Source organism: Lepus europaeus (assembly GCF_033115175.1).
Source record: "Lepus europaeus isolate LE1 chromosome 21 unlocalized genomic scaffold, mLepTim1.pri SUPER_21_unloc_1, whole genome shotgun sequence".
NCBI classification, from domain to species: domain Eukaryota; kingdom Metazoa; phylum Chordata; class Mammalia; order Lagomorpha; family Leporidae; genus Lepus; species Lepus europaeus.
In genome coordinates, this window is record NW_026909005.1 from 1,643,880 (window position 1) to 1,652,741 (window position 8,862).

Here is an 8,862-nt window from a genome sequence, read left to right on the forward strand (position 1 = left end):
GGTCACAGGCAGAGGCAAGGTCTGACTGGTGAGCTAGGCAGATGCCCCGGAATACAGACAGTCATCCCCTTTTCCCTGCCCTGACACACACACACACACACACACACCCTGACCCAGGGCTCAGCTGGTTGGTGCTGGGAATCATTCTGACAGTCTGGGAAATGCCTACACGTGCTCCAGGGACAATCTGGAGGAGGTGACTGCTTTAGGTGACTGCACAGAGACCTGATCAGAGGCCGGGAGTCCAGAACTGAGGGTGGCACTGGAATAATGGAGGAGGGCAACACCCAAGTTAAAAGCCCGGACTCCAAGGTCAGTGTGTGGTGTGCACCTGCTTCTACCAGTCTTTGCTGGCTGTATAACCGTGGCCAAGTAAAAGCAGGCAAGAAAGTAGAACTGCAGGGTCTTATTTTCTGCATGCATAGAGCTTGGAAAGGATAAAGAGACAGGCTGGGGCCAGGCAGGGGAAGGGCGAGCAGGGAGACGACGTCTGGGTGGGATATTAAAGGACATGTAAGATCGGGCTAATGAGACAGAAGCAGATAGGCATTCTGGGCAGGAGGAACAGTCTGAGCAAAGGCTCAGAGGGGAAACGGCCAGGCCTCTTGGGAAGTGGGTGGTGGGGCAGAGGGGAGGAGAGAGAAGAACGAGGAGAAAGGCAGACAGCGGAAGTTGTGCGTGCCATGCAAAGGCCACCGTATTTTTATTTTGTAGGCTTGATGTTCAGGCCTGACTGGCAGCTGTCACTGTGGTGGATGAGGACAACGGGCCGGTGGGATGGAGGCTGAAGGGAGGCCCCGCCTGCAGACTCTCAGGCCCCTGGGAGCTGTCCTCAGCCTCGCTCAGACCCCAGGCACTCCCCTGCCTGACTCCCCCTTTCTCAGGAGTCCCGCCCAGTGTCCCAGGGAGGCAGCACAGGGTGTGGACAGCTGCCAGGCTCCAGACACACACTCCACCCTCTCTGCGGCCTTTAGGCTACTGAACTGTGCCTCTGCCTTCTGAGCAGTGAGAGAAAAGAATAACCGGCAGGCTGGGCTGGTAGAAGGATTAGAGTAAAACAGAGAACACGCAGCGCAGGGCCTGCCGCAGGGTCTGCCACAGGGTCTTGATGGGCTTTCTATCCCCACTCCCTTGCCCGCCCGAGAAGGAACACAGTAGAACAGAAGAATCTGCCATTATCTCACCTTGTCCCTTCCTCTTTTAAGCAATTATGTCCCATTGTCTTATATACAGGACACCTATAAAGACTTCCACTGGGCAACAAATGTACCACTTATGGTAACTTTGTGATTGCCCCTACAGTGAGCATGGCAATGCTAACCTCTATTCTGAGAGTTTTCACAGGAAGTCACAATTCAGAAACTAGTCCCCAAGTGATTCTTAGACCCAGACAGACTGGAGTCCACCTTTGCCGTCTCAAAGGAAAGCTGGCCCTCGTCGCTGACCAATGGAAGGCAGGCCAAGCGCACTGGGAGCTACCAGAGGCCCACACCCAAGCCTACCACACAGGGCTCAACCCAGCTTTGAATGGCAACACCCAACTGCCTTGACTCCCCCAGGGTGACTCCCCCAGACTGCACTGGCAGCCGACTCCTTGCCCTGCACCTTGCAATAAACACCTTTTTCCACCACCCCCCTGCCAGGCATTGCCTCACTTTGCGGTAGGCAAGTGGACCCAGTTTTGCGGTTCTAAGCCAACCCCGCCAACCAGTTTTGGGGATGTCTGACAGCAAGAATCTAAGGTTTTCTTCCTAATCACCTGAGCAAAGAAGGGTGCTGACAATAATCCACACGGGGGCTTGTGAAGGTTTAGGGACCCGTACGAGTCTGAACGTTTTTGGTCTAGCGTTTCAGTGTCACCAGGAGACACCCTGCGCGTCATCACTCCTCCAAATCCGGGGGCCGAGTTAGCGACTGACCCCAAGGACCATAGCAGACCTTTCTCAAGGGCTCGGAGTCAGGTGCTAAGAAGGTAACAGCAGCCGACCACACCTCTGCTGCCAGACCTGTCACCCTGGATGGACATCCATGTGCCCACAAGGGCCTGCACTTGCCTTTGGCTCCTCCTGTCTCAGGAAGCACCACTTCTCAATCCCCCTAAGCCATCAGCAGGCCACATCCTAGAAAGGTCCCTCCTGTCCCAGTCTGATCCCCGGGGATTCTTCCCAGTCCCTTCTGGCCTCCCACCTGCCCCCAGCAGGAGCTTTCCAAAGCAGTTTGGCCAAGCACGTTTTCCTGCTGAGAGGTGATAGCTCCCACTGAGGCAAGCAAGGAGGTAGCTAAGTAAGCAGCGAGGCACTAAGAGCCTGCCAGCAGCACCTGCGCTGTGGCCGCACACTGCACAGCCCCCGCCCCCTACCTGCTGATCCACACCCATTCCCCACCACGCACCAGACCCCATGACACCTTCCCTAGAGATGATGGCAGGTGTGCTCCAGCCCCTGCAGAGTTACCATGGATGCTCCTGAGATTCTCAAAGGGCCAGGGAAGTGAGCAGTACAAGCCCCACCCAAACCCCACCCCATCTGAATAGCTAATTAGGGCACACCCTCCTACCTACAGAAGCAGGATTAAGGAAGAGGAAGGAAAAGCCCAGTTCCTGACAGAGAGCTTCCCAGGTGCCCGGGCATCCTTGGGAGAGCAGGAGGGGAATGTTACACTTCCTGAGTTCCAGTTCTTACCTTTCTTTTACTTTTAAAAATGGTATTAAAATGTTCTTGTTTCTTTTACTCATTTAATTACTTACAGTAATTACTTTTTTTTTAAAGCTAATGCCACTTTTGTCACTTTTAACTTAAAGAAATTATGCTAATTTTAATTGTTTTAACCATTTCCCACTATCACCACTACTTTGAGAGGCTTTTAAAACTTCTGATCATTTTTCCCTATTCCTTTTATGTTTGTTTCACCTTTTATCCTTCTTGTTTGATTTTCAGTTTCTTTGGCTTCAAAGTGGTATAAGTCTTTACATTTTATTTCATTTCACTGTAGTCATTCATAATATGACTCATTTCTCTTTTTTCTCAGCTTGTACACTTTAATCCTATTACAGCTTTACAAATGTCCCCTTTTGCCATTTTAATGACTGTAATTTACTGCACCCTGTTCTTCACTTTGTTTTTACTTAAAAATTTAACAGTCTTATTGAATTTACCCATTTAAGGTGTACATGGCAATGGCTCTTAGTGCATTCTCAGGCTGCATTCTTCACCTGTCCCTTTTAGAACCTTTTCATTACTCCAACCCATTTAACTGTCAGTTCTCTACCCTTGAACTAGCAATCGGGGCCAGCGCTGTGGCGTAGTGGGTAAAGCCGCCACCTGCAGAGCCGGCATCCCACATGGGTGCCAATTCGAATCCCGGCTGCTCCACTTCTGATCCAGCTCTCTGCTGTGGCCTGGGAAAACAGCAGAAAATGGACCAAGTCCTTGCACCCCTGCACCTGCGTGGGAGACCTGGAAGAAACTCCTGGCTCCGGATCAGCACAGCTCTGGCCATTGCGGCCAACTGGGGAGTGAACCAGCAGATGGAAAACTTCTCTCTCTCCGCCTCTCCTTCTCTCTCTGTGTAACTCTTTCAAATAAATAAATAAATCTATAAAAACAAATAGCAATCACTAATTCCTTTCACATGTCCCTATTCTGGACTTGCCTGTAAAGTGGAACTGTTACAGAATTACCCCAAAACTAGCTGAGGGGTTGCCAAAGAACCCCCCAAACTGGGCCTGCACACCCAGAGTGCAGTAAACCAATCATGGGCATCGGGTGATTGGAAAAAAGGAGACATTTATTGCATAACACACAGCACAGTCAGGCAGCCAAGGCTCAACACTTGGGCTCCCCATGGGAGTCAAGGCAGTGAATCTTAGAGTTCCAAGCTGGGGAGGCACGGTGGGATCTGCTTGTGTGTGGGCCTCTGGTTGGTCCACAGTACATGTGGCCTTCCTTTGATTGGGCAGCCTGCTTCCTTTGGAATGGCAAAGGTAGACTGCAATCTATATGGCTCTAAGGGTAGACTGGATATTAGTTTGTTTGATCAGGGCTGTGAGTTCCCAAAAACATCTCGAAGTCTAACATCTGAAGTCTAACACCGGGATATCGGCTTTGGGAGAGACGGATGAACCTTAAGGCCTGCAATCCTGCCTGTGGGTTCTCGCAGAGGCTCTGATTTACAGAAGCAGCACTGAGACCTTCCTCAATCACGCCACTCCCTTAGCTTCCCAGTTAATCTTTCCAGGGGCACTGCGGGCTGAGGTTCTGGGCCTGATAAAATCCACATCAAAGGATACTAGCGACTCAGTACAGAATCTGAATGGCCCTTTGTGAGCCGTCATTCTTTCTCCAGGAAATGACCTTGCCACCCTGTGGAAATGAGCTGACTACAGACCAATGGGTTGATTTCTGGACTCTCGATTCTACTCCACTGATCTACATGTCTGTCCTTGAGCTAGACCGCACTGTTCTGCTTACTGTGACTTTACAGTGCGGGGTTGGGGAACAGTGAGCCCACAAGCCGTTTGCAGCCTGCAAGACCATTTGGTCTGGCCCCGCTAAGGCAACCATAGGCAGAACTCGAAATTCAATAAATCTACAGCAAGCTAATTTTAACAAAGCTGATAATTTTGAATGGCTGGCAAATGATGTCATAACTACCCAAATGGCCCGTGGCAGAAAAAGGCTCCCCATGTCTGCTGCAGTGAGCTGTGAAAGTGAGAAGTGTGAGTTCTGGTGTATTCTTTTTCAGGATTGTTTTACCTTTCTGGGTCCCTTATGATTTTCCTTATGAATTTTAATTTAGAAACAGTCTGACTGCTTCCAGAAAGGACTCAGCTTGAGATTCTGAAATGGACTGTGTGGAATCAGATTAATTTGGGGGAGAATTACCATCCTCATGATGTTAAGCCTTTCAACCTGGGAACATGAGATTTTTTCCATTGACTTCAATTGTAAATTTCTACTCACCACGTTCTGCGGTTTTCAAGGTATACATTTTGTTCTTCTTTCGTTAAATTTATTCTTAAGTTATGGGGAACAGAATTGTCCTCCAAATTTCATTTTCAGATTGCTCATTAGCAGTATTTAGGAATAAAGTGGATTTTCAAACATCTGGTGTCCTGAGATTTTGTTGAACTTGCTTATTTTTGAAGAGTCACGGTGATGTTGGCAAGGAGGAGCTGACACCACCAGCACCTCCCTGAAGCCTCCCCTGGGCTGTAGCCCCACCTGCGGCATCCAAACCCTCCACCCCGTCCACGTGGCAAAAAACAATGCAACTTCTGCAGTGTTTGCTGCTTAGAACTGGCACTGGCTAAAAGCATCCGATACAGCTACTGGCTGCATCCCTGTGCTAACCTTCTGCTCATTATACTAAAATGACCATGGCCGACACTCCCACTCCCATCAGGCACCTGACGCCATGATGCTTCGGCGATTTCTAGAAAAGGCTATACCCTAACCCTGCCCCAGACACACTCTGTATGCCTCTAGGTCAAATAAAGGGATAGACCCTGACCTGGTGCAGTGCAGCTGTCCTGTGAGCACGCCCACACTCCTTCCTGTTACGCCCACTTTGATTGTAAATCACTCTTTAAATCTTGCTTCCTTTCATCTAAGTTACATCCTTGAATTCCTTCTGGCGATGCAGACAACAGCCCGGCCCCAGCCATCCTCACAGCAAGGTAGAACTCCACGTCATCACCAGGGGAGTGCGGACACCTCACCGTCTGCCACGCACCTCGGTGCAGGACTCTCCTTGTCACCGAACGGAAGAGTCTACAAATGACAGCCGCAGGCCTCAGGCTGCAGGAGCACGATGCCTGTCAGTCACTCCTACCTGTGATCAACGCAGTTCTGCACTGCCTGATTCTACTGTGCTTCTGCAGGACTGTCAAGTTCACATCTATTTCCCTGCCTTCCTTCTCTACACAATTTAATAAACACAGGATGACTGGTAACACTTGCAGGGAAGAATCCCGATTTGCAAAACAGATCAGCTCAGGGTGCTTGTTTTCAAGACCAAGGTTTTTTAGCTTTGTGCAAAACCGAGCACTGCATCTCTTCACACAGTGAAATATGCATTTGGAAGGTGCCTAAACCCAAACTCTTTGTTTCAGGAATTTTCAAGCGAATTCGTGTGTATCCAGGCACACCTGCAAATTTACATGATGTGATGCATCATCTTTATTTATCACTTAAGCCTTTGCTACCCCACAATGCCTAGAAGGAAGGTTTTATGTTAATCTGCAAACCAGAATGACAAGGCTCAAGGCAAAACCCCCTGTAAACTGCAGCCAACCCTTCCACCTGTGCAGGAAAAGTAACTGAAGTGGTGCTTAATTAAATCACGCTGGCTGCGCACCGACTTAGTGCTTGAGCTGTGCCATGGAGATACTGCACAGGCCTTATGGTTAGAAAGTACATAGGGTGGGGCTACCACCCTCGAGAAGCTCACGTCCTAGCTGGGAAAAAGCCACACAGATAAGTAACTGAGACTCCGTGTGCCAGCAGGGGTGGGTGCTGGGACCACCTGGGAATGGGCGAGCCTCTGCTTGCACGTGTGTTACTCATTCTAACCGTAGGCCTGCCCTCTTCATCACGCGAGGAGACACAGCCCCCATTCCTGGTGCTCTCAGTCATGCTGACCCTTCTTCCAGAAGTCTCCTTCTCCCATTCCCATGGATAGGTTCTATGGACAGATACCCCTCCGGGGGCCAGACAGAGAGCAAAGGGGGTGGTGCTTCTCTGCCCAGCCAATCGCTATTAACAAACTGTCACTCAAGGTTGCCTCATGTTATTTTTACAGAGCACTTCGGGGTCAGACTTTTTGGGTGAAAATTTTTCTTAAATACCAGCAACAAACTCCATGAAAGGAGACAGTGGGAGCCTCAACAAACACACTGGGACAGCTGGCCTGCGGGCGGCCAGTGTGCGGCCCCTGTTCTGTGTACGCCGTGGCCTGTAAGCCTCACAACACCCCTGGAATACGTGTACTGTGGGGAAACTGAGGTGCCGAAGGTCACCCTGACAGGAAGTGAGGAGACGAGATCTCTGCGCACAGGGCTCTCGCGTCAGTCTGCTCAGGCGCCTGTGACCTTCAAGGGGTTCCTTGCATCTCCAGGGGCCTGCAGTCACACAGCAGCCTTCCCTGGGGCCGACTGCCCAGCCAAAGGCTTCTCTAGGGAACTGAACTTGCTCCTTGCTTTCTTTCCACTTTCAAGCAAAACAAACAAACAAACAAACCAAAAAAAAAAAAAAACAAAACAAAGCCCAAACCAGTCTACACCGAACAACCTTCATCCTACAGGTCAGGGAATAAGACAGGCCCCAGTGGATCATCCCACCTCTGCGGCAGGCACTGGAGAATCCCTTAGCAGCCGTGTTCTCCAAGGCACCGCTTGGTTCCGGGAGCTTTTTCCTCCTCACCATGGGACCCAGCCCTCCCTCCTCACCTTCTCCCCACGTCAAGGCTAGCACCCTGCCCCCCGCGAGCCCGTCATTTAGTCAATCACATATCCTCGCGGCACTGAAGGGGGTGTGAACAACCAGGGATGAAGTTCCACTCCAGGATGGCTGCCCTACCTCCCAGAGGCTTCCTTCCGTGTGCCCACCCATGTGGCCTTGTACTACTGAGGCCCCACCATCTCCCCTACAAGACTGCTTAGCCCCAGGGAAGCTAGACAGGGTGGCCAGGAAACCAAGGGGCAGAGTTCCCATAGACCGGCACTCGCATTCTCTCAACAAATGGGGCTGCCGGCCCTGGCGAGGACACTGGTCTAAGTGTTGGGGACGCTGTGGGTTGGCCCTGGCTCAGTGCACATCCTACTGAGGAATTTGCTGGAACCAGTCTCCACCCACAAGGCCAAGCCCATGGGTCCAAAGCAGTTTTTTCTTGTATACCTTTTCCTTCTCCTTGGAGTCAGTGCCTTTGCTTTTTCATGTTTGCTTGGTTTCCTGCGTGCCATCCACTAATTCATGCTGACTCTGACAGACGAGTAGCTAACCCTAGACACACACACAGAGCCAGGCACCTGTCACTCAGGGCTTTGCTCTCCCCAGGGCCATCTCGCTAGCCACTCGCTGGCCTGGCTTCCTGCCCCTGCTTCTAGAACCCCACAGTTCCCCATCTCTTGGTGTCACCCATCGTTGCACGGTGTACATCCACCAGGAGCCTCTAACAGGAGGCCCTGAGTACAGACATGCCTGCACTTGTCCCTGACCGATAGCAAGGCTCAACACCTCGAACTTCCAATTCCCCCAGCTTCGGATACCCCAGGGCCCTCGGAGGTCTCCTCTCTGGAGGCTTCTTACTCTAGGTTTTCTGAAGTTGCAGGGCGTGAATTTCTTTGTGTTCATTAGGACAGGCACTAACAGGCCTTGGGATCTGGAAACGTAGTTCTTTCAGAGCCGAGAAAACGCCTTGCGTCGTTTCTCATAACCTCCTCTTCAGTCCTAGGTGTGCTCCCTTCTCCCCACCCCCAATTATGTAGGTGGAGGGCCTCTAAGCTCAGTCTCTTCAACTTGCTTCTCCCATGTTCTATCTCTTCTGAGTTTTTGTTCTCTCTGGGAGATTTGACTTTATCTGATGGTTTTCTTCAGTAAATCTATCATTGCGATTAGTCTGAATTCTTTTATTTCCAAGTGTTCTTTCTTATTTTCTGCTCATAGCCCCTTGCTCTACTTTCATGGATGCTATACCTTCTCTTTTCTGAGGATCTTTTTCTTATTTGTAAATTTTCTTCTGCTCCCCACTTTGTTTCTACTTCCTGTTTGTTATTTTCTTTCTTTTTAGATTTATTTAATTAGAGGCAGATTGACAGAGAGGGATGAAGAGAGACAGAGCTCTTCCATCTGCTGGTTCACTCCC